Below are 27,522 nucleotides of genomic sequence, written 5' to 3'. Positions count from 1 at the left end.
GCTTCTCATAAACAATCGTGTGATTGGATCGTTTTGCCAGCTCTGATCCAGCAAAGGCGAGGGGGAGGGAATGCAGGAAGGGAAGGATTGAAAAAATATATATAATGAAGCTATATAAGTAGTGGAGTGAGCGCAGGCGAAAGCGATCTACCCCGTGCAAGCGTTCCTGCCTGTAAGGAAGAAGATTATTGTGTCTGTTGCCATCGTACAGTGTGCGGTGACGACATGTAAAATATACACAGAAGTGTAATTTGGTAGTCCGGAACAGAGTTCTCTGAATATACAATGTTTCAAGCCGAAACGCTGCACATACAGACTCCTACTACCATGACCTCTTCAAATCACAGAAGTAGTCATGGTGGTTGGAGTAACCCTTTAACAACAAACCCATCCTATTATAGTAACCAGACCTCATTTAGCAACCTTTCAAAGTGCTTCTTTAACCTCAGTCTTCTTTTCAAACTGATTGCCACTCCTCATACTGTAAACTACTTAAGCCTCGCTTCCAGCAACTGACCCCATATTGCTAATGCTCAAAGCTCTTCTCATTTATTTCCGGTACATGCCACGATTCTCCATCTGCCTGCAAATCATGTCTTGATAATTCCTAGTACTCATTAATTGTTAGTAACCCAGGCAGTATTGTTGAGACATTTTTTTAATTTTTACAACATTTTCCAAACCTCAACTCAAATTCCCTTAAATTTTGTCTCAACCCGAACTGCCTCCTCCAGAATAAAAATTCTGAGTGATGTTAAACAGGAAAAGCTTATTGGCTTATTGCAAGATTTCCAGTAAAATGAACTGGGAAGTGATTGGTGATAGACATCCTGTTGGATATTTATGTGGGTGGTCATTTTGTGATCTGTCATCATACACTGTTCTCACCGTTCTGTTTTTTTGTTTGTTTGCTTTTGTCTATCCTGTTCTTCCTCTTTTTCAAATGACAGCGTCTCTCTCTGGGTCCGATCTTTTGGATTGTTGTCTAATGTGCCTGTTTAAATTTTCTCTGGTCCAGAAACCAAAAATTCAGGATGTGCACTAAGATCAACAATAAAAGAAGGGGGAGAGGAATTTCTCTACAATTGCTCACAGTGAATAGATTGATAGTTTACAATGACATTTCCTACAAACCTAAATGTGAAATTTTTCACTGAATGTCAGAAACAAACAAAAAACAAAGATTTTGCACAATTTGTTTGGAGACATACAGGGTTATTCATTAAAATGAAATTTTTACATTTACGGCCAAAAACCTGAACTAAAAAAAAATCTCCATATCAGCTATGTTTCCAGTTTGGCTATTTTGGTCCTAAAGTTAATTTGAATTCAATGTGAATTCCCAACAATTCTCTCTTTAGTAAAAATTGTATTGTCATTGATATGGGTAGATTTTTTTTTCCATATTATTGTTCATCTAGTATTTTTTAGGATATACAAAATACCATGGGATAACAATCTGGCAGTATGACCAACAATGAAATAAAATAAATATAGTAAAGTTATGTCCCTATATGTATCAATGACAGTGAGAAAATAAAATCTAAGACACAGAGCAAATAATGGTAAGATCAGCGGTAGGCAACCTTAGGCACTCGAGATGTTAGAAACTACATCTCCCTTCGTGCTTTACCAGCATTGTTGCTGTACAATACATTATGGGAGATGTAGTCAAGAACATCTGGAGTGCCAAAGGCTGAATACTCCTGGTGTAGTAAGTTCAAAGAACAGTTTGATTGTCTTGTGTATATAAATGGGCTCTCTCAATGTTTAGAGCAGGGGTGCCCAAAGGTAGACCCCCTGATATTGTAGAACTGCAGCTTCCATGATGCTTTGTCATTTTAAAGTATCAGTCATGCAATGCATCATGGGAGTTGTAGTTTTACAACATCTGGAGATCTACCTTTTGGGTACCCCTGGTTTAAAGCCATTAAACCTAAAACATCCACAACACTTGATTGGATGGTAACACCAAGGGACTGTACCTCCCTGTATGACTATTACATTCGTAGTATTATATTTGTATATTAGGATTCTCTCCAGAGCCACAATTACCGCTCTTAAAAATGTGAGTGGGAAAATGTAATAATATTTTGAAGAGACACACTGTTGGTTTTGTCTCCTTCACATCTCTCCTGCATTTCTAATAAGTGAAGAATTAATGCAAACTAGGGATGATGGTTGTTTCCTTTAGGGGCACCAAAGTATATGTCAAGAGCCAAGTTTAAGGTCTCTTAATATTGTGAGTGACTATCATAAGTAAAAATGTAATCAGACTGTAATTTTGAACTGTACCATTGTTTGGTGTTTTGTATTTTACTCAGTTATTCCAAAATGTAATACCCCCTGCCTCAAACATCTAGTTATATATATTTATGTCTTGCTTGTCGTTGTAAATTCACTTGTTGTTGTGTGTTCAATACTCAAACCATCGTATAATGTACATTTTATTTTACATTAATGATTTAGATTTCCCCCTGAACTAGAAAGATCATCCCAACATACCTATTATGTTTAAAATTGTAATAAACTCAGTTCACAGCAACTCACTATTTATTGCAGAAAACTATAGTAAATCTGCCCTGGATTTAATAATAATAAAGAATTGAAAAATATATGTTTGGTGCTTTCACTTAACAAGTTGAAAGGTTAGTTCTCTGACTGTCTTATAAAATTGGTGAGTTTTACACCCTACTTCTCCGGTAATGACTTGTTAACTAATGAATAATCCAATATAGAAAAATGGTTATAAAAGTAACACCTGGACACAGGCACAAAAAAAATAAAATAAAAAAAGACGGAAACAAAGAGGCCAGTAACAAAAGTTATGATTTATGGCTATCAGGAACTGCGGCAACAAGTTACACACATCTCATACTCCGTAACTCCGCCCTAAGTCAACAATTTGGTCAAACAGAAGGAGACAAGAGCAGCCTTTAGCACAGGCTGGTACTGTACACCTTGCTCTGCTCACATGTGCTATAGAAATTAAACAGCATGATTGCTGTGTCCCGATGGCAATCTGATAACCACTCAAGTCACTTAAAGGTGTATTGTTTCCCTTACCTGCGGACTGGCCAATACATGATAAGAGTCTTTGCTTTTTATAGGCTTCTATTTGACTATGTGCTAGTTTCATTTTAATTACTAATAGAAGAGATGTTGACATGCTTGTTGAATTGGTGACTAGTTGTAAGGTACAGCGCAGAGGAAAGAGAAAATAATTATTAATGTTTGACAGCCATTACTCTGCAGATTTGACCCTGAGTTGGAATGTTACAATTAGACGATAGGAACATAATGGCACATTTTTATGTCCAACTCATGCCTCAATAATATGTCTAAAGATATAAATAAAGAATTATAAAAATTTAAAATATATATATATATATATTTATTTATTTTTTGTCTGTCTATTCATTATCTTCACAATACACAATGCCTATCATTTCTTGGCAAGTATCAGTCTAGGTAGGGAAGTGCGGGTAGGCCTTCTGACAATGCATTGAGGTATATTTGAGTACTCATGTTTCTGACTCCCACAATTTAGAAATGTATTTCACCCATGTCATAATTCACCTTGTTGCCATAATTAACCTCCCCTTTGTATAATGCATCATTTGAGGCCCTTCTTCCCTAACATTTCCCGCTGTGAGTGAAGGTCATAGTTCTTTAATGTACCTTGATCTTTTGGCTTACTAATCACTTTTCTTCAGGTGAAAAACGACGCAGTGCATTTGATTCCATAAGCTTCATTAGTTGAGTGTGGCACTCAGTATTTTATTTATATATTTACTGAATGAATAGTACATAGATTAAATCAAAGCAGGATGAACCATAAGGTGAACCTAGGAAAAAAAGTGCACACAAAAAACCTGTATAATCACACTATATCCAGAATGAAACACAGCAAGCAGACACTATGGCTAATGAAGTATTACGTGAGTCATGTCATGTATACATGTGGGTCAAAGAGTACCTCATTCATAGATTTGCATATGACATTGAATGAAAGGATGCAGATGGGGTGAAAAATGCTTAAATAACTTTGTCTATTGCGGTGTCGTCCATAAAGTTCAAATTCAGGTAGGTATATGCATTGTGTATGTGAAATCGCTGGCCTACATACGTGACGTGGACTGGAGGAGTGGCTGAAGTGGCTTCATTGGCCGTGTGCCTGATCCACCTGATGCCATTCCTACTGTGCGTTCAGCAAACCTGTGAGAAACTTGTGATGAATGTGTGTGTTTGTGTGAGCAATGTCAGAATTTGTATATATCAGTATTTCTGTTTGTGTAGGATGTCAGTATGTGCACACAGCATCGCACAGAACACTGACAGCTCTGCCACGTTACAGGGATTCCCATGGGTGGTTAGAGGGGTGGAGATAGGTAAGTGACTGGACCACATCCTGCTTGTGGGTCAGTTGTTGAATTCTCTGAACTCTGCATTCAGCTTATCACTGCATAGCTGGCTTGTTTTCTGTTCAGCTTTATTGACCTTAAAGGGAACCAAAAAAAGTAACAATTATTATTTTAGGACTATAGGTTCCCTTCTGTCCAATCAACTTTGGCATTAAAAAAATATAGGTAAATAATTGTTACTCACCTGCATTCCAACCCCCTGACTCCACCGCTGCTACCTTCAGCTCCTCCTCTGCGGATGTCAGCATCCAAGCTGACATCATCTGAGATCTCCTCCAATCCATTGAATGTGCGTCCAAACATTGCACACCTCCAATCAAATGTTGCTATCAGCAGCAATTATTTTTAAGACCGAATTTCACTGGGTTCTGGAGGAGGACGCACCTCTAGTGCCTATCAGAAAGACAGCCACTTGACGTGGATTTAACCCTGCAATGTAAGCATAGCAGTTTAAAAAGGATTAAAATGACGAACCATTGCACCCTGACCACTTAATTTAGATGATTTAGTGGTCATTTAAATGAGAAATTCCCTTTGGATTCTCGCTTTAGTGAATATCCATATCAGTGTGTAATCAAACTATGCATAATAAAAGATGGGATATATTCAAACATATTTAAGTTTATTAAATAGCATTGCAAGACTGCTGCAAATTTGGTAGTAGTTCTTAGAGGCAAAGCTAGGAAATAATATTTATCTCCACAAATATGGAGGATGCCTGTAACGTTTATAAGGATGCATTCTAAGAATACATTTAAGGAGAACTGGAGACACAAGGTTATCGTAAGTAGCAAATGAATGAACAAAATGACTAAAGTCTGAGCTTTTTTCAACAGAAGGCAAGCAGACTAACTGAGTCCAATTATTTAGTTATCTTTTCTTTAATTTCTAGATTTCTAAATAAATAAATACAATTTCAGAGTGGGGAATTAGGAAAGTATTTTGATATGTCTCATTCACTGGAGTCATTTACTGCAGCTTGTTACTTTCTAAGTTACATTTGTGAGCCCTTGTCACTGTAGTATTTGTTGTTTGTAACTGTCATTGTGTCCCTATCTTGACCTGTCTTCTGCCATGTTTGACTGCTGACATTAGTGCATTTCTCAGTAGGTATTTGTTTTATCTTTCTGTGGATACTTTTCAATCAAATGACCTGTCCTTTTTGTATCACACAGCAGGCATCTACATTCTGTACACAATGTCTGTTACTGGAGGACATCCTAGACCTAGAATATTGTTTCGCAACTTTTCTAACTGAAGGATAGAGGCTTGTTTTGTTTTGTTTTTAACTAAGCAGTGCCCACCTTCATTCAGCTTTTAACTCCTAATGACATTATGTCCAACCAAATCTTGTTCATTTCTGGATTTCAACATGAATTGAAATTCTGCAGAAACATTTCATGGGGAACCCATACGACATGTCGAGAAACTGGTTTAGAAAACCCACCACAAGCCAACTTAGGGAGACACGAGACTGTGAAATATGCACATCTATCAGAATACACACTCTGCCCTTTTTTCCCGGTCTATTCTATTAGTTTATACTATGGTAACCTCAGGTAATCAGTTAACTAAGCTAAGAATAGGATGTCTTATCTGGTAACGATGACCCTTGCACTACTACGGCTGGATGTATAAAGTGCTGCATGGCATTTTGAAAGCCGCTTATGATAGGTCACCAACGGTGATCTTGGATACTGTGTCTTGAAGACTCCAGTAACAATAATATGGAGCTGTGTTTTCCAACTGCTGGTCTGTTAGACTTATACCATCTCAGATCGGTTTCTATTTGTCTAAAAGGGACTCCAGAGTACGCTCATGTTTAATATATGACCAAGAGCTGCCTTTTATTGCATCCTCGGTGTATTTACTAATGGAGGAGTACTGTGTTTGCTTTAAGGGGTATTGGATATGTTAGGTTACACAAAATATGGGTATAATCACAGTAATTGAAAAATAATTATAACAAATGTATATTAAATCAAGACAATGAAAACAACACTTGATGTTAGATTTGGGTCAATATGAAAATAATAATCCAAAAACAACAAACACAAGAAGAAGAATGTCAAATCAGCAAAATTGTATATCATACAGATGTTCCTCACTTTGCAACCTACGACTCACACTTACAACCAGCTCTCTAGCATGGGGATTCAACGGATTCCCCACGTTAAAGAGCTGGTCCATGTTCGGGGAATTTTCCCCGAACATAGATTTGAAGGATTCCCTGCTCTGATGCGTATGTCTACGCTCATGGAAATTTCCCCTGAACATAGACCTGCAATGCTGCGCATGCACCTCACTTACTGACCAATTCGTGTTACGACTGGGTCGTAAGAATGGAACCCGGTAGGTAAGCGAGGAGCATCTGTATCACATTTTGAACAACTATCTCATATGGCCAAGTCTACACTAGAGGAAATGTAAATAATTTCTGGACCCTCTACAGGGCACGTATGTCTTCTTCAACTGCTTGCTTCTATTCTCTTTGCAAGCATTACAAATGAAGAAGAGAAATAGAAACATTATTTAATTTCTCCTCTTTTCCGTATGTTTTCTCTATGCTGACCGCCAGGTTCAAAGAACAGAGCGTAATATAATAATAGACAGGGAGCTAAAATTGAGGCACACAGTTGCAAGAAAAAGGGGTGTGCTTGTCTACAATTAATGTTATTTTTTACACCTCACAAATACATATTTGTTAAATATAGGGATAAGTAAACATAGTATTAAAAACCTGGCAAGTGACAGTTCCTCTTAAAAGAAAAGTGATAAAATGTTTTATTTCATAAAATAGCAATACTATTTTTTATAAACCCAGAAAACATGTTTGTTAAGTATGATTTCATGCACAAAGAAAGCTATGTGTAATCAAACAAGGGGAAAAAACAGGAAAAGGTTGTTTTAAAAGACACCAATAATGTGTAATTGATATTTAGAAGGAAGCTATTAAGAACAACCAGAACACATGCACAAATCATCCAAAAAAGCAGCTTTCATTCAGAATAAAGCACAAATAACTCGTAATCCATGGTATATCAGGGGTTTTCCTTACTCGAAATGGCTAAACAATGGCCTCTTCTACAAATGAAATAAGAACCAGTTTTCCTGTTAATTTGTTCAATTGATTCACTCGTTTGTTTTACGTTCCAGTTCAGTACCAATAGCTCTATGCCCCGTGTTCTCAAGGCTGCTCTATAATTCCGAGCATTATTAATCTTTAAAGAAGTGTATCTGCTACGAAGCAGCAATTTCCCAAGGTTTACGTTCGTTAATTTTGTTAATAATCATATTTTTCTGTGCTCTCCAAAACCTTGGGCACAAACAATCTACCGCTGGAAAATGTAATGGGAGAAACACAAGGCCATACATCTGCTGCTCCCTTATCTATGATGTCACCAACCCCAAGGACCTTCTGTTCATTAAAACAGTTGAATCACAGAAATGATTAAAAACAAGCACTTCTTTGCAAAAAATGTTTTCATGTAGACATAATATTACTGGTAATGCCAGTATCTCATATGAAAAGTGTTAATTTGTGGATCACTCCTTACATTTCTTTTATTTTAACTTTCATTTTATTGCAACCATTGGGTTCCCCCCAAATTATTTTGTGTACATCATGATTTCAGCATTAGAAAAATCATTTTCCGATTTTGTGATCATCAAAAATTTTTGTATTATTGTCAGTGTGGTGCAACCATAGGAATGTTTTTCTGTGTGCTTAAAAGGGACCCTTTAAGCATCTAAACAACCTTATCTTAATGAAGTTGTTTTAGTGTATAGATCATGCCCCTGCAGACTCACGCCTCATTTCTTGTTTATGACACTCTAGTCACATTTTCCCTGCCTGTGGCTCACACAGCTTCCCTACCAAGGCCGGAGAAAGGATTTTAGGCACCCTAGGACAAACAAATCAATTAAGCTGTAGAGCAGGGGTTCTCAACCCAGTCCTCAAGGACCCCCTACCAGTCCATGGTTTAGGGATTACCTGGGTGTGTATAAGATGTTTAGAAAAAGGGAAAGAAAACACCTTAGACTCTAAGGTGTTTTTTTTTTCCTTTTTCTAAACACCTTAGACACACCCAGGTAATCCCCAAATCCTGGACTAGTAGAGGGTCTTGAGGACTGGGTTGAGAACCCTTGCTGTAGAGGGTTCTGGTGACTACAGTGTCCCTTTATTGTGAGTTAGATTAGGGATTAGTGCCACTAATAATATACCGGATTACCTATTTACCACCAGATGAGAAAAAGAGGATGATGATGGGCACAGGCTGTAGTCTGACTCCACTGGTCTGGTGTTAAAACAGGCTCTCTGGAGGCAGTGCTCACAAAAACAACAAACAGGAAGCAGCTCAATATTTTAGTGCCCCTTAAACAGATCACAGTCTGGGCCCACAGTCACGGCCGGACCGTGAGTATGCCGACAAGGCCTGCCCATAATCCTGATGCCTACTAGACCCACCAATGAGTTCGTTCACAGGGAGTTGACTGTATGTGTGTAGGAGATGTGTTATGTGTTATTGTAGAGGATGTAATGTGTGTGTGTTCTTATGGAATGTAATGTATAGGAATACCAGTTTGTGTAAGGGATGTTGTGGGTGTGTATAGGGGATGCAGTGTGTGTTTGTGTGTAAGGAATGCATTGTGTGTTAGTGTGTGTGTGTGTGTGTGTGTGTGTAAGGGATGCATTGGGTGAATCTGTGTTTGTATGTGTAAGGGATGCAAGGTGTGTTTATGTGTATTTAATGTAATGCAGTGTGTGTGCCTGTAAGGGGTGCATTGAGTGTGTGTGAGAGATGCATTAAGAGAAGCTGTGTGTGTGTATGCGTAAGTGATGTATTGTGTGAATCTGTGTTTGTATGTGTAAGGGATGCACGGTGTGTGTATTTGTGAGGTATGCATTGTGTGTGTGTAAGGGATGCATTGTGTGTGTGTAAGGGAAGCATGGTGTGTTTCTGTGTGTGTAAGGGAAGCATTGTGTGTTTCTGTGTGAGTATAGGATGCATTGTATGTTTTAGTTTGTCTGTGTGTAAGTAGGGATACATTATGTGCATGTGAGTTTCTGTGTATGTGTAAGGATGCACTGTGTATTTTTGTATTATGAAGGAGTGGGTTTTTGGGGTAGGATAGGGGCTGAGAGGGAAGTAGCTCTTTATTTTTATTACTATATTTATTTTGTTAATTTTTTTTGTATATTTGTTCTTTAAGTTTTGTGTCTTACACTCCCCTTTAGTTTATCTCTTACAAGCACCTTGTGTGTCTCTTATCCCCCCTCTTTGTATGTCTCCTACATCCTCCTAACCACTTTGCTTGCCTTACTCCCTCAAGCCCCTTTGTGTCTTACTCTTCCCAGGTTCTTGTTGTGTCTCTTTTCCCAATGCCCTTATGTGTCTCCCTCACAAGCGACTCTGTGTGTCTCTCTTCTGAGACCCTCTGTGTGTCTCTGTCTCCCCTATCAGCCCTTCTGTGCTTCTCCTTCACCCCTTCATCAGCCTCTCTGTTTGTCTTACACTCCCCCTGTCCCTTAATGATCTCTTTCACTTCCCCCGTCCCTTAGTGGTCTCAACTCCACTTCTCCCCCTGTCCCTTAGAGGTCTCCCCTCCTGTCCCTTAGAACTCTCCCCTCCCCTCCTGTTCCTTAGTGTTCTCCCCTCCCCTCCTGTCCCTGAGTGTTGTCCCCTTTCCTGCTGTCCCTTAGTGCTCTCCCCTCCCCTCATGTCCCTTGGTGCTCTCCTCTCCCCTCCTGCCCCTTAGTGCTCTCCATTCCCTCCTGTCCCTTAGTGCTCTCCTATCCCTTAGTGCTTTCCCATCCCTTAGTGATCTCCCCTCCTCACCTGTCCCTTATTGTTCTTCCCTGCTCCCCTGTCCCTTAGTGCTCTCCACTGCCCTCTTGTCCCTTAGTGCTCTCCCTTGCCCCCTTCCCATAATGCTCAAACCCAGCCCCCCTTCCCATAGTGCTCTCCCCTGCCCTCCCTTCCCATAATTCTCTCCCTCCTCCATGTCCCTTAGAGGTCTCCTCTCTCCCCCTTAGTGGTCTGTCCTCCCCCCATCATTCCCTTAGTGCCCTCTCCTCCCCCATCCCTCCCTTAGTGGCCTCTGCTCCCCCATCTTGCCCTTAGTGGTCTCTCCTGCCCCACCCCCAACATTTCCTTACTGGTCTCTCCCCCACTTTCGCTTAGAGGTCTCTCCCCCTCCCCCAGGGACCCTTAGTGGTCTCCCTTCCCCCCCTCCCCTTGTCCCTTAGTGGTCTCTCCCATCACTTCCCTGTTGTGCCTCCTACCTCTTTGTAGCGTGGCCGGGGGGCGCGGACCGCAGTACAGGAGCTTCTGTTTCCTGTAACCGGCCGGACAGTATTCACTGAGAGAGCACTGCCTTTCAGTCCGGCCGAGTACAGGAAGCTCCTATACCGTGGTCCGCGCCGCCCAGCCATGCTGCACTGAGTGACTGCTGGGTCACTCGAATCTTGCACCCTAGGTGACTGCCTAGAAAAATAGCAAAAAAATTAGCAAAGGAAAGTAGTTACACAGTGTGGCGAAACCGAACTCGCCACGTGTCCTTGGAGGGGGCTGCTTGCCCGCCTCTTGCCTTTGGACTATGGACCAGACCTTATGTGAATGTGTTAACCCAGATAGTTATGCCATGGAGCCCATTCGTGTAGTTAAAGACTTCGGCTCCGTGGCGAGTGAACTGTGTGAGTAGGATCTGCGCGCTATTCGGTAGTTTTGTGCGCGCAGATCCCAGCTATCTGGGGATATGTGAAATGTCTGTGTGTTATGGATAAAAAGTAACTTTCTGTATTTTAAAGTATTTTATGTCTTTTACTGTCTTTTTGTCTGCCATGTGGGTAATGGAGTTTTGCCTCAGTCCTTGGAGATAATTAGATTCCTTCCTCAATTATCTCCAGGCCAGAGGGGAGGGATTGTGAGGCATTGTGGGAGGTAACCGGTCTGAGCTGGAAAGTCATGCTGACTGGGGTTTTAAAAGATACTATTACTAACTTTTGAACCCCTGGTCTGATTCATGTCATTTTTTTAATATGTTGTTCCCCTGAATGGAATGATTGTGGATATGTATTTTTATGTGAATGTCATGTATGGTTTTAGAGTTATGAAAGTTGGGTAGAAAGTATGTTTAACTGTATGTGTAATTGGGTTAAGTGTTAATCTAAGGGGAGGAGATGTGTGGGAGGTAACATCTATGCTATTGGATATTTTACACCTCCCCTGTGGGCAGGCTTAAATGTGTAAGATGGAAATAAAAGCCAGGCTGGATGTGCCAGTCCAGAGTTCCTGTTTTACCCTCAAAGTGATGTGTCGTCTCATTATTGGGGGAAGGATTTATTGCATGCTGTTCCAGTTGACTGCTAGGAGTACAAGCCTATTCGTATGGTTCCTATTCAATGGTCTACAGCATTCATATGCTTGGGAGAATTTAAAGGTTTCTCGGATTCGGTGATTGTGGTGTCTGCCAGAGTGCTTGGAGTCCTCAGGAAGCACTAGGAGCATCTATTAACGGAGGTACTCAGTCGGGATGCCAGGTGATCCGTTACATTGGTGGCAGCGGTGGGATGGCGTCCTAGTGCGAGGTAAAGCAGCTCAGAGACACTGTTTGGATTTACAAATTGAGGGCAACGCTAGCACTCGTGCAGCGCCCCTGGGAGCAGACTAGTATGGAAGGTTCTGGCTCTGGAGATGATTGGCTGGCCGAGGTGAGGCAGCGAGTGGCCGAGTATGGGGATGATATACCCATGGAGACACGCCGGGTGATCTGGAACCAGGTCATGGCCGAGCGAAACACAAGGCTGGACCGAGAATTCCGGTTGGTGAAAGAGAGGAAGTATGCTCAGCAGCAGGAGCGTTACAGCAGCCGAGTAGAGGCTGCATCCGAGGAGGTTAGCCGTCTTTCCCTGAGGCGGCGGGAGGAACCCGAAGTGGGGGTCCTCATAGACTGGTCCTGTGAGGAACCACAACAGGCAGGTAGAGATGGGACCAAGGTCTCTCCACCGGGATGCTCGGCAGCGGGCCCAGATCCCCAGCAGCAGCCAGAGTTGCCAGGTGGGGAAGCAGGTGGCCCTTACTCACAAATGTTGAGGGGCCTCACGGATTGGTCCTGGGAAGACCCACAGATGGCAGGTGGAGATGGGACTGCAGTCTCTCTACCGGCCCTACAGGGATGCTGGGCAGTCGGCCCAGATCCCCAGCGGCAGTGTGCGTTACAGGGAGCTGAAGGTGCCGTTCTTGCTCCCCAGCGGCAGAGTGTTCTAATGGGAGAGGAGCTGGTTACCACCTCTCCCCAGCGGCAGCTTAATGTACCAGGGGGAGACTGTAAGCCCCACACCTGTGCAGATGGGACAGTGGTCTCTGCACTTCCAGCACAGGGGGTAGGGACAGTCGGTCCTGCCCCCCCACGACAGGGCTGTTTAGCCAAAGGGGAGACAGTCTGTCTCCAGCAGCAGAGCTGTGTACCCAGAGGGGAGACGGTCGGTCTCCCCCTCCCACAACCAGGCTCCAATCAGGCTACTTCAGTGGTAGCGCTGGCACCAGGGCAGAGTACCGCTGGTCTCTGCCCACTCAGCGACCCACCAAGGCAGACTACCAGTCCCCCACACAGCCGTGGTGAGGCACCTGGACCTGGACAAAGTTCTCCTCTACCCAGGTGTAGTAACCAGTTATTGTGGGTGGGAGGTACTGCTGTTTGTGCTTCATGGGTGGGTTGCTGGACTAACCAGGGCACTGACCGGCAGGAGGTCAGATACCCTGTTAGTCTGGGGGGTAAAGGGGAGAAGTGTGGCGAAACCGAACTCGCCACGTGTCCTTGGAGGGGGCTGCTTGCCCGCCTCTTGCCTTTGGACTATGGACCAGACCTTATGTGAATGTGTTAACCCAGATAGTTATGCCATGGAGCCCATTCGTGTAGTTAAAGACTTCGGCTCCGTGGCGAGTGAACTGTGTGAGTAGGATCTGCGCGCTATTCGGTAGTTTTGTGCGCGCAGATCCCAGCTATCTTGGGATATGTGAAATGTCTGTGTGTTATGGATAAAAAGTAACTTTCTGTATTTTAAAGTATTTTATGTCTTTTACTGTCTTTTTGTCTGCCATGTGGGTAATGGAGTTTTGCCTCAGTCCTTGGAGATAATTAGATTCCTTCCTCAATTATCTCCAGGCCAGAGGGGAGGGATTGTGAGGCATTGTGGGAGGTAACCGGTCTGAGCTGGAAAGTCATGCTGACTGGGGTTTTAAAAGATACTATTACTAACTTTTGAACCCCTGGTCTGATTCATGCCATTTTTTTAATATGTTGTTCCCCTGAATGGATTGATTGTGGATATGTATTTTTATGTGAATGTGATGTATGGTTTTAGAGTTATGAAAGTTGGGTAGAAAGTATGTTTAACTGTATGTGTAATTGGGTTAAGTGTTAATCTAAGGGGAGGAGATGTGTGGGAGGTAACATCTATGCTATTGGATATTTTACACCTCCCCTGTGGGCAGGCTTAAATGTGTAAGATGGAAATAAAAGCCAGGCTGGATGTGCCAGTCCAGAGTTCCTGTTTTACCCTCAAAGTGATGTGTCGTCTCATTATTGGGGGAAGGATTTATTGCATGCTGTTCCAGTTGACTGCTAGGAGTACAAGCCTATTCGTATGGTTCCTATTCAATGGTCTACAGCATTCATATGCTTGGGAGAATTTAAAGGTTTCTCGGATTCGGTGATTGTGGTGTCTGCCAGAGTGCTTGGAGTCCTCAGGAAGCACTAGGAGCATCTATTAACGGAGGTACTCAGTCGGGGTGCCAGGTGATCCGTTACACACGTAAAGCCAATTGAAGAGTGAGAAGAACGGAGTATGTTATGGTGGTCCCGGGTAGTGGAGGTGCATTGGTATGTCGCCATTCATCTGTCCGCTTGCTCCACCTCCAGCCCACCTTCCCCGCTGCCCCCCCAGCAGCCCAGTCGACGCCCCCTCATATCCTGTCTGCTATATATGTGAACCATGGCCTCCACTGGTTCGCATGTTTATCTCCTAAACCCTGCAGTGCTGCTTGAGTTGCCTCCGCAGCTTGAATATCTTCTACTAGACCCAACCACTGTTCCCTGGTGGGAGCAGCCGTTTGTTTCCACATGGTGGGTATCAGCTGCATTGAGAAGATGTCTCGTTATAGATTTTTTTATAGATTTTTTATATGGTACGTGGGTGAGGTGTAGCAGCGCCAGTTCCGCAGTTAACTGTTGTGGTTCACCCAAAATGTCGGACATGGTATCCCGCACCATGTCCCAGAAAGGAACGATTTGGGGGCAGCTCCACCAGATATGTGCCATCATTCCCTCCCTCTGTTCACAGGGAAAATCCTGTGCAAAAGACTCGGAGTGCGGTACTAGCTGGACAATAGCTTGTAGTTTGTCTCTTGATGTCTGGAACTGATCGAGCTCTTGTGATGCAGAATGAGAACTTTTTCCCACTGTACGTCCATAAACTAGGTGCCCAGTAAACCTTCCCATCGCCTCTTAAAAGTCGTCGTCATGTGTTTATCCTTTGTCAGAAGTAGTTGGTATAGAACTGAGATGGCCTTTCACAGGTGCTTTCAAACCATGGCGAGTCAGCTGCTAACCTTTCCCAAGCCTCAGATCTCCCCAACCAAACGGATTGTAGGGATTAATTCACCCCTCCCCGGTCCAGGATAGGCCACTGCTGGTGAGGGTGAGCTGCATGCCAGTCCAGTATCCTCTGCAAAGTTGCCATCTGGTGGTATTTTTTAAAGTCTGGGATGGCCAGACCCCTGCATCACTATGGTAGGCATAGGACTTCGTAATGGAGGCAGGACCTCTCACCCCACCATACGTAGTGGATCACCGCTGTTTTTTTATTTTTTTTTTTGTAATTCTTTATTTTTGTAGTTTTCAGTGTAATAAAGAGGTAGGGGTACAGAATAAAGATAAGGGGTGGGGTAGCAAACGTTGTAGTTACATTTGAGTGTGGTATTGTAACACATTGTAGGTCACATAACTTCTTTACATCACTTTTGTTTTTGTTTACATCAGGATCAAGGTGGTCTACATCGTGTGTGGCCTTCAGTCTTCCTTGGTCAGTGTCTGTGGGGTGTTGTGTTTACTTGTTGTGGGTTAGGTGCTTTTCGGTGTTTCCAATTTTTCTGTCGTCTTGTGTGGTTCAGGGGGTGTTGGGTTTTGCTACGGGGGGTGAGTCTGAGTTGGGTTGGGTTTTTAGGTCGTGTAGTTGGGGTATGATGGTTTTTGTTATGTTTTGATGTGGTGTTTAATTGAGCCTGGGTGGTCTTCCGTGTGGCCTGGTGTGTGGGGGTTGGTTGAGATGGAAGGGGAATGTTGATGGGGTGGGGGGGGGTGGGCCGGGTTAGGGGAGGTAGGTTCCCAGTCGGGTCGGTCGTTTATCACCGCTGTTTTTAAAGAAGAGAAGAATGATATGGGTAACGAGATAAGCACAGTCTGAAAGAGGTAAAAGTTGGGGCAAGATGTTCAATTTGAGGACTGCCATATGACCTGTCACGTTTAAACATTTGTTATGAAGGAACACAACTGCAGATTTCGTATAGTTTGAATATTTATTAAAGAAAGTAAAAGGTAAAGACTTTAATTCCACTTTACAGGTACTGTAGCATTAAGTAATAAACGATAAATGAAGTCCACAGTTACATGCACTGTAGCTTTAAGGAGTAAACGGAACTGAAGCAGCAAGAGTCCTTTAGTAGTATTAGTTAATTAGATGATAAGAAGTTACAATAGCTGTTCCATAGACTTTAACTGAAGAAAGATAGATGCAGCTAACTGAGACAAGTATGTGTTGAAGTTAGCTGTAACGGTTGGCTTTAACGAAGGACTTTGGAGACAGGAAATAACAGCTTTAGATGCAACGTTTATCAGAGAAGTTTTACTTAGCTTCCGGCTTATAGAACACTGGTTCCCGAGATTCCTCAGAGGCAGATTATCCTGCATGGATAGAGTTCAGCTTTAGCCGTGGATGAGGAAAGGTGAAGGGAACTTTGCAGAGTCTTTCAGTCCGGTCTGGTAGCAGAGGCTTTCACAACGAAGTTGTAGCCGGGTTGTGAGTAAGGAACGTAGTTCAATAATCCAGCCCTGATCAGCTGGTGCAGTCAGATTAAATAGGGAGACCGAGTCATGAAGAGGTGTGGCTAAGCTCCGTGGAACCAGGAAGTAAGGGGATATTATAGTTAAGGCATGACAGTATCCCCTCCTTAATGAGCAACCTCTGGGTGCTATTGACTTGGTTTAGAAGGGTAGCGTTTGTGAAACTGGGAAACTAATTTGTCAGCATGAACGTCAGAGGAGTTTTCCCATGTATCTTCATCAACTCCATATCCTTTCCATCTGATGAGATATTGTAAGGAGCCACGATGGAACCTTGAATCCAGTATACTTTGAATCTCGTATTCTTCTTCACCCTGGACCAATATGGGATCAGGAGAAGTAGTGAGATTTCTTTGGAAAGGGTCAGGATGATGAGGCTTCAACAAGGACAATTGATTGGATCTTTGGCATACAGAACAAGATTTGACATAAGATTCGATAGTTTGGTCTTGACGAGGCCACCAACAGTATCTTTTAGACAATTCAAGGGTCCTTTTCATATCTGGATGACCTGCCAGAGGAGAATCATGAATTAATTCAAGTATTTTAATCCTGAAGGAGGGAGGCACGTAAATCCGGTCTTTGAAATAGTAGAGACCGTTTTTCTTAGATAATTTCATTGATTTAGGAAGTTCAAGAGCATCTTCACTGAGACCTTTAATGTCGTCAATAAGAGAAGATAAGATTCCAATGACTTTAGGCGAAGGAGGTACTTGAGGAGTTTTGTGTTGAGAAAGGACAGCTCCAATTGCAAATTCCGAAGCATCCGTTTCAAGGACATAAGGATATGAAGGATTTGGAAGTTGAAGGATAGGAGCTGTTGTAAACTTTCTCTTTAATTCACCAATGATTGTAGGAGGAGGAGACTCCAGTTCGGTGTCAGAACAACATGAGGTTTTAGCTAGTTCTTTCGTAGACTGAAGAATTGGAATACGTTGCAAGCATGTTTTCTTGCAATAATCAGAATCAAATGCAAGAGAGAAGGGAAACCATGAGATTTGAGGGTTGTGGTTCCTTAACCAGTTGATCCCCAATATAATAGGAAAAAATGGTGATGAGATGACATCAAATATAAGACTTTCCGTATGAGTATGATTGATGGTTACTTTTAGAGGGATGGATTCATGAAGTATTGGTCCCGATGAGATGAGGGACCCGTCAATCACTTTAACAGGTACAGAAGTTCTTTTACGAACACAAGGAATTTTATTCTTTGTTACAAAGGCTGAGTCGATGAATACTCCATTTGCACCGGAATCGATAACAGCCTTGGTTATGATTCTTTTATTGTCCCACTGTAATACAAGAAAGATAGGGGACATTTGAGTATTTGCTGTAGAGGGAAGTACACTTAGGATGGAAGAGGCATGAGACGGCCTTCTGCCTTTTGTCCGTTTCAATGAAGGACAATCAGAGACTGAATGAACTTGAGAGGCACAATACATGCAGAGGTTTAACATACGTCTTCGATTTTTCTCTTCAGGAGTGAGGGGACTTCTTATTATCCCTATTTCCATAGGTTCGATTGGTTCAGATGGGTTGTCAGGAGGCTTTGGAGCCCCTAGTTCCATAGGTTCACTTGTTAAGGAAGTCTTTTCTGGAGCTTTTGAGGGAGTGAAAGGTTTGCGGTCTTTTGAAAGAAAAAGAGACTTTTCGGCCTTTCTTTCTCTTAATCTTCTGTCAATGCTGATTGATAGGCGAATTAGAGCGTTCAAATTAGTAGGGAGTTCTGTTCTAGATAATTCATCTTTTACAGCTTCCGATAAACCAATTCGAAACTGGTTGCGCAATGTGATGTCATTCCATTGCGTTTCTATAGCCCATCTTTTGAATTCAGCAATGTAATCTTCAACGGGTCTATTTCTTTGCTGTAGTGTTCTGATTGTTAAATCAGCTGTAGCTTGTTTGTTAGGATCTTCATAGAGAAGAGACATGGCTTCAAAAAATTCATCCAGTGAATCTAAGATGGGGTCATCGTTTTCCAGAAAGGAATGAGCCCATGACATAGGTTCACCTCTTAGAAAGGAAATAACCGAACAAACTTTAGTTCTTTCTGTAGGGTAGGATCGAGGTTTCAAAGCAATTAACAATTTGCAAGAGTTGAGGAACTCCCTGTATCTGGAACGATCTCCATAGAACTTTTCAGGGTTACACACAGCAGGATCACTAGCCGAGTGCAGAGTAGTATGAGGAGTATGAGTTTGTAAATCTCTGATATAAGTGAGAAGTCTTTCGTTAGTAACTTGCAGGTCTTGCACACTTTGGGCTAGTGCATTAACTCTTTGATTCAACGTAGTTATAGTAGAATCGAAATCTGCTGGATCCATTACAATGGCTGGATTATTCTGTCACGTTTAAACATTTGTTATGAAGGAACACAACTGCAGATTTCGTATAGTTTGAATATTTATTAAAGAAAGTAAAAGGTAAAGACTTTAATTCCACTTTACAGGTACTGTAGCATTAAGTAATAAACGATAAATGAAGTCCACAGTTACATGCACTGTAGCTTTAAGGAGTAAACGGAACTGAAGCAGCAAGAGTCCTTTAGTAGTATTAGTTAATTAGATGATAAGAAGTTACAATAGCTGTTCCATAGACTTTAACTGAAGAAAGATAGATGCAGCTAACTGAGACAAGTATGTGTTGAAGTTAGCTGTAACGGTTGGCTTTAACGAAGGACTTTGGAGACAGGAAATAACAGCTTTAGATGCAACGTTTATCAGAGAAGTTTTACTTAGCTTCCGGCTTATAGAACACTGGTTCCCGAGATTCCTCAGAGGCAGATTATCCTGCATGGATAGAGTTCAGCTTTAGCCGTGGATGAGGAAAGGTGAAGGGAACTTTGCAGAGTCTTTCAGTCCGGTCTGGTAGCAGAGGCTTTCACAACGAAGTTGTAGCCGGGTTGTGAGTAAGGAACGTAGTTCAATAATCCAGCCCTGATCAGCTGGTGCAGTCAGATTAAATAGGGAGACCGAGTCATGAAGAGGTGTGGCTAAGCTCCGTGGAACCAGGAAGTAAGGGGATATTATAGTTAAGGCATGACATGACCCAGCCATGATAGCTGCGGATATGTCCAATGCTTCAGATCTTCTAACACCTGGCGTAGTAGGGGCTCATAATTAGAGTGATACAGATCAGTCCGGTTTTCCATCACCCATGTGCCTAGGTATTTTTTTGCATGCACCAGTGGAATGGGAAGTGCGGGCATAGGTTCGCGAAATCTGATTCCGGGAAGGATATATTAAACAACTGGCATTTTGTGAGATTGAGTTTGAGGCCCGATATGTCACTGTATTCATCAAATTCCTTCATCAAGCATGGCAGGGTGATCCGTGGAATGATGACAAAAAAGAGGAGGTTGTCTGCATAAGCTGCTACCTTATGTTCCGTGACCTTCCACTGGAAACCTGAGATGTTGTGGTTTTGTCAGATCGCGATAAGGAATGGCTCAAGGGAGACAGCAAATAACAGGGGTGATAGCGGGCAGCCCTGCAGTGTGCCATTAAGGTTTGGAAAACTAGGTGTTAAAGCTCCATTGACCCGTATTCTAGCGGGCCGACTATACAAAGCTGCAATCCATCTCCTTAGCTTCACTCCGAAGCCCATCACAGATAAAGTAGCGAACATGAAGCCCAATTGACCCGGTTGAATGCCTTCCCTGCATCGGTGGAAAGTAGTAGCATGTGTTTGATAGTGTGGCGTAACAGATGTTGTAGAGCGTGAAGGTGAAGGGTGCTGTCTCTAGCTTCTCTACCAGGGATAAAGCCTGTTTGATCCGGGTGTATCAGGTCAGGGAGATATGTTTGCATCCTAGTCGCCAGGACTTTCATGAGCAATTTGACGTCAATGTTTATAAGCATATTGGGCGGTAGCTGCCACATGATTCAGGGAGCTTACTGGGCTTCAAAAGCATGGTGATTGTGGCTGCCAGGGACTCAGCATGGAGTTCCCCCCTGTCCGCTAACTTGTTAATGGCGATCGTCAGTCTGGGTGTTAGCATGTGTGAAAAGGTCTTGTTGTAGCCTATGGATAATCCACTTGGGCCCGCAGCCTTACCTGTTTTGGCAGTTTTGATTGCAGCCAGAAGCTCCTCCTCCACTGAGGGAGTGTCGAGCCTGTCTGCCACATCTCTGGAAATCCTGCCTGGTTGATGGGCCTCCAGATCTCTCTGGATTTTAGATGTGTGGTCGGGTTCCGAATTTCGGGCTGGGTCTCCTGTAGATTTGTAAAGTGTGGAATAAAATTCCTGGAATTCCTTTGCTATGTCCTGAGAAAACTTTGAAACACCCCCTGCAGACATTTCCAGTTTGTGAATCTGAGTGTATTGCCATGGTCCACGGGATTTGACTGAATCTACCATTCCAAAAGGGCATGATTTCATCAATATATATCTTTGCCATCAGAATTGATCCTCACTGAAAGGGAACATGGGATGAGATGCAAGCTGGAACTCTAAGACTTATGTTGCGAAGCTTGGTGCAAATTGTGTCCCTATGGCATGTGCCACATACCTCCGTTATCATTATTATATTGCGATGTATATGCTTTATGTATGCAAGACACTTACTGCAGATTGTAGATTCATTAGCACTACTTACTTCCCATTTGTGTGAATTCTTATGTTTTGTGATAGCTGTCTAGTTACTATTACATTTCTGCTCCCATTTCTGTATTTTGTGCATATATGAGTGAGTCGGATATTGTGCATGGACAAAAGAGAGACCATGAAACAGCATACGTGATATTGCACTTTAATAAAACCATCCTTTCTCAGGAGTAAAAAAAAAAAGCTGAAATGTTAACTAATCCAACAATATTATCTATCATTAGTATTATAAGTTATTATTTATCCATTTTATTGCTCTTCAACTATGATAACTTGTATATGAAGGAGTAATGTCAATATGTATCTACAATATACATTAACCAGGAACAATACAATGTGCTATGCTACATCTTCCCTAAGTGTAGAAAAAAATCAGGAAACAGACAGCATTCTAAAGTAGTATATTTCTATCTCTAACACTGAAATACTATAAAAAATATCCTTACATCCCCAAAAAGAAAATCAAAAACATTAACCCATTAAGAACTAACCTATACTGGGCGGTCTGGCGTAAACCTATTAGTTTCATTATCTTTTTATTTTTAGTATTACCCTCTTATTTTAGTAGAACCACAGACGTGCTACACTATTTTTGATGGAAAACAGTGTACCTCTAAATACATACAGAGAACAAATTAACTTGCAGCTGAAACCAATATCTATCTATCTGTCTGTCTGTCTGTCTGTCTGTCTGTCTGTCTGTCCGTCCGTCCGTCCGTCCGTCCGTCCGCCCGCCCGTCCGTCCGTCCGTCTGCCTGCCTGCCTGTCCATTTGTGAAATTCGAAAATGTTTAAGATTGTCATCCAATTTTGACAATTACTAAGCCATTGATAGAAAGTATGCACTGATGTTTCCAAATAGCAGATTTTGTAAATGTCATGATTGTGGCGGAGCTCCCTGTACCCCGGCTGGGTACCTCCGCCAAGGCCCGCTGCCTACCTGGAACAGAGGAAACCCTCAGCGCTGCTTCCCCAGTGGCTGTGGCTTGACTGGGCTCCTCCTGGAGTCTCTCCGTCCTGGAGCAGGATAGGGGACTAGCTCTATTCCCTCCCAGGGACTGGACGACACAGAGTCTTGGGAGCTCTAGTCCTTACAAGGACTTTCCCCGCCAAATCCTCCAAGAGCTAGAACAGGGTGCTGAGCAGGGATTAAAGCCCTCCCCCTCCCAGTAACTAGATGACACATAGCTCTGGGAGTACAACTGAACTGACCTGAAAACAAAGAGCTCGCAAGCAAATGGGCACATGTGGGCATGGTACTCAGTGACATCAAACATCTCCCCCTTGCCAACCTCGCACTCTGCCCGACGAGGCCTGCGCTTTTACTCCTATTAGCTTCTGGGGCCCTGCAAGGCTGCCGGGGCCCAGCTTAGGTATCAGTGGTTTGCAGAGGGTATGGTTAGAGTTATGGGTAGGGTTAGGGCTAGGGTTAGAGGTAGGGTTAGGGGTTGCCGAAGTCCTGAATAGCAGAAGTCCCGAATTTCGGAAGTGCCGAACCGAACCGAATGTATTGCCCATGCACATCCCTACTACATATATAATATTTATTAGTCAAATAGGAATTCAATTTTTTTAAAATGTGTAAAATTCACAAAGCTATATAGAAAATTTTCACATTTTCAGGATATAACGTGCAATGATTTAAATACAATACCGATATCCCAAGGTCTAGGAAAATGCTAGTATTTGTGAGAATACTATTCTTCTTCCCAGATGAATCAAGGTTACTCCCTTCCAATTTATACCTAGAGGCACGCTATGTTTTATTTTGTTTATTTGTGTAACTGTATGTGTAAGTATGTGTCTGCATTTGTGTGTCAGTGTTTCAGTATGTGTGTGTGGATGTATATGTGCCTATGAGCATACATCTGAGTATTAGAGATGTCCCGAACGGTTCGCTGGCGAATAGTTCCTGGCGAACATAGCTTGTTCGCGTTCGCCACGGATGGCGAACATATGCGATGTTCGGTCCTCCCCCTATTCGTCATCATTGAGTAAACTTTGACCCTGTACCTCACAGTCAGCAGACACATTCCAGCCAATCAGCAGCAGACCCTCCCTCCCAGACCCTCCCACCTCCTGGACAGCATCCATTTTAGATTCATTCTGAAGCTGCATTCTTTTTATTTTTTATTTTTTTATTATTATTATTTTTTATTTTTTTTAGACAGAAGTGTGTTATATTTGAGCATGCTAGGCTGAACGTGCGTATATCATGGCTAGTTGCACTGAGGGTATGAGTATATAGCAGTACATTGTTGTGAAAGATGGCTGTCATGTTTAGGGTGTAGCTTGCACCACTGGCGGATTCAGGGGGGGGCAACGGGGCAATTGCCCCCCCCCCCCCCGAGAATCCGAGGTTCTCCCTCTCCTGTGCCGGCTAATGCAGGGCTGGCGCTATCCAAGCGCCAGCCCTGCAATGTGCCTTCATGGACCGGAGGGGAGATCAGAGATCTCCCTCTCCGGTCCGCAGGCACTGTTTGCTGGCCGCCGGCAGGGGAGGGAGAGAGAGAGGAGCCGGGGGAGCTCAGTCAGCAGCTCCTCCAGGTCCTTCTCTCGCGAGCACGGAGCGTTGCCACGGCACTAAGGGTTGTTTGCTACCTTGGTACTTTAATTTATTAAACTAATTTTCATTTATCTGCAAAAAAAATTTGTATGAACTGCATGGGGTGTCTGTGAAATGCATAGTATGTGCATCTAAACTTCTCGAAGTGTGACTGTGTACTGAATGAAGTGTGTCTGAATTGCATAGAATGGAGTGTATCTCCGAATGGCATTGGGTGTGTCTGTGAATGGCACGGAGTGTGTTGGTGAACTGCATAGAATGGTGTGTGTCTGTGAATTGCATTAAATGTGTCTGTGAATGGTACTGAGTGTGTTTGTGAATTGCATGGAGTGTGTGTGAACTGCACAGAATGGAGTGTATCTGTGAATGGAATTGAGTGTGTCTGTGAATGTCATGGAGTGTGTTTGTGAACTGCATAGTCTATATCTATGTAATATATGGAAGGTGTCTCTGTGACTAAATGGAAATTGTCCAAGTGCTGCATGGAGTGTGTCTGTCGGCTACATGGTGTGTGAATGTGTGTCTGAGCTACATTTTGTTTTTGTCTGTGTCACTGGCAAGTGCCCTACTTAACCACAAATTGGACCCCATCAGTCAGGGCCAGGAGAGGTCTGCCATGTAGTGAGGGCAGAAATATGTCATGGCCCCACACTTTAGGTACCAGGATAGGGCCTCTCCACAGTGTGTGGATAGCAAGTAGATTGAGAAGATCTATTTAGGTTTAGGGAGGGGTTAACTGGAAGAAGAAGGTGGCCACCTCTTTGGGGGGAGGGAAAGGGTTAATTATCAAGGAAATGTGCATTCTAAATTGGTAAGTGAGATGGTTAATTGGCAGGCACATCTAGTTTGGGACTTGAGAGGATTCATAGGTAGGCAAATGAGGCGATATAGAAATTGGGCAGGGTAAATTGGAAAGGGTGAACTGGCATCATGTCTTGTGATGATATTATTTGCTATTTGGGAGAGACAAATTGGGACATTTTCAGAGAATTCGAGTTTAATTGTCTATAGCGACATGAGGCTCCACAATTCTTGCACCAGGACCCTATGTTCATTAGTTCCACTGCTAGTATTGCCATTGTCCAGGTTTTTATTTAGTGTTAAACAAATATAACACCTAGCCCTAGATACATCCTTCCTCAACCCATCTCTTAAACAATTAATTCTGCTTGGGTACATTTCTCCACTGAGGCCTATTATTCCCTGCAATGCCAGCACATTGGCATTGCCACTTCTATGCTCTTCTAACAAACAAGACAGTGCCATTTTTTTTTGGTGGATAAGAGACTTCATATAGCCACAAGTCAGAACCCCAATATAAGCTTGTTGGACACAGATTAAGTTATTTACCAAACAGGGAATCACAAGCTTGCTGCTGACAAATTCCACACTAATATACTGTCTGTGTTCCACTTATTCTCAATTAGCAATGTGGTTCTTCGAGGCCATTGGATAAACCACATATGTAGCGGTGATTTGCTTCTGTTAATCATCAAAACGATATCTAAAGTCAAAAGAGCATTTTTTTTTTATTGGAGCAGTTTCCATACGAGTCTTACACAATTAAGAATGATACACGTTTAATTATTTACTATTTTAAGAAGATTTTACTCTATTGTTTATTTTTAATCTTAAAATAACCCATAGGTTGTCGTGTAAAATCCCATTCTTACAAGAGTCCCTGGGACAAAGGGGGCGGTAGCAGGTCACACCTGTATGTGCTGCTGTTCATATATTTTCCATTGGAATAACAGATGTCACCTTAGCTCTAGTCTCTGTGTCCTAACTGACAATATGTAGGACTAGCTGCTCCTTCGGAAACCACACTTCCGCTTGATGTCTCAACTTAATGGCATTCAGAATTCAAGAACAGTTTGCTTGATTGTATTGTTATTTCACTTTGTTGATACTTCTATTTTCATACTGATGGCAAAGCTGTGACTAATGTAAATTGTTTACTTTACACCAACACAAGAAGACAGGTCACGTAGAAAGAGAGAAAATCTATAAATTGCTGCTTTCAGCTTAACAGATTACTGGATGGAGAGTATTTAGTAACAAAAAACAGTGTAGGAAAGAAGGGATTTATTCAAACGGAGAGTGGTGTCAAACAGATGGTGCCAGGGTATCCGTTAACAGTCTTTGAAATACATTAAGTTCTAGGGAAGACGTCTGAGCTTTCTTTAAATCTCAACTAGACTTCAAATTAAAATGTCCTCATTAGGCACATTTAAGAAGGATTCCCTATTAGTCTCTAATGACATAACATACGAAAATGCAAAGTACACTCTCCCTGCCACTACAGAGAGCATACCTAGAGAAGGTGCTTTGAACTTGGAGTGCTTCTATCGAAAGCATCTTAGGTGTTACTTCCACTTTCTACTAAATTGCTTAATTCCATGGCAAGCTAATGATTAAACCTGTAGCCATGAAAAGATAAAAAATGGATAGAAAGAAAGAATAGAAAAACATGTGGGAAAATGTATCTCACTTGACATCATCAATCCATTCTGAATAAATTTGTAAAAATTCAAAACAGACTTATCACCAAAGCAAAACAATGTTGGCATAGTTAAAGTACTTCTGGTTAGCAATTCTTCGAGTCTTTGAATACTGGCTGCCATGGGAAGTTGGCATAGGTTTTTATGTTCTACCACATGAACATTTTTTTTAAATGAATGATCATAAGCAATACATACTATTTTAGATTTCAATAAACAAATAGTTAGGTGGCTTGCATGCTCGACTCCACATGGGCTGTCTGGAATAATGTAAATCCTTACATTACTCTGGGTCTCCTGGAGCAGCTTTTCTGGCTATAGACTCAAAGGCTGCATAACATACATGTGGCTTGCCTGTATAATAAACATCTGTTCTGCAAGACTGGTTCCTCCAAATCCTGATGTTCTGCAAGACTGGTTCCTCCAAATCAGCTGTTGCCTCTAGAACTTAATCCTAAAGTTAAATGACTGAGGTCGGGGATCTCATGATACAGCTTTTCCCTCCAGCATAGTTACAGAAATTACGGAAAAGCAGAGTGAATGACTCATGAGCCTTCTTTCAGATGTTAACTACACATCAACTGAACTTTTTCCTCATCTAGAACCTTTTAGACAGATCTCCAGTAGATACTCTAATGGACATGGATAAAACATACAACTAAGGAGAAGAAGCTGATTCTACAGTATTGTAGAAACCACATCTAGAAGCAGCTCAAGGAAATCCAGGTGGAGTGAGTTCCAGCTTACAAGAACAAGCATTTCTACTAGACCAAAGTGATCAATCAGTGTATTACAGATGAATCAAATAGGCTTTAACTTTACTATGTCAGTCATTAATGCAATACACATTGAGTTTTGACTCACTGTTGCACTTTATCACTACTGATAAAGTGTGCTCAATATGAGCAAAATGAGTAGGGTTTGTTTTCTATTCCATAATTGATGCCTAGAACGTAAGTTTGTTTCAGCACCCTCTGTTCCTTTGCGTTCAACTTGTCTAGATGCAAATACGTGTCTTTTAGTCCACCTATTGTACAGTGCTGTGTAATTTGTTGGCTCGTTATAAATAATAATATAATAATATTCATATCTTCCTACTACCTGTGTAGTAAGTGGACTACTTGGAATCCGGATCTTACATCAGACCATGGAGAGTGATGATGAGCTTTTTTGCATTTTATTTCTCTTTTATTTCTTTCCACATTCATGCTCAACGCTGATATGGAAGTGGAGTAAAGGTAAATAAAGGAGTACAGTTACATGGTTGCCCTTCGAGTGTAGACATTGCTTCTGCCCTTTT

This window comes from Pelobates fuscus, chromosome 4 (genome assembly GCF_036172605.1).
Source record: "Pelobates fuscus isolate aPelFus1 chromosome 4, aPelFus1.pri, whole genome shotgun sequence".
NCBI classification, from domain to species: Eukaryota; Metazoa; Chordata; class Amphibia; order Anura; family Pelobatidae; genus Pelobates; species Pelobates fuscus.
This window is presented reverse-complemented; position numbering follows the sequence as displayed.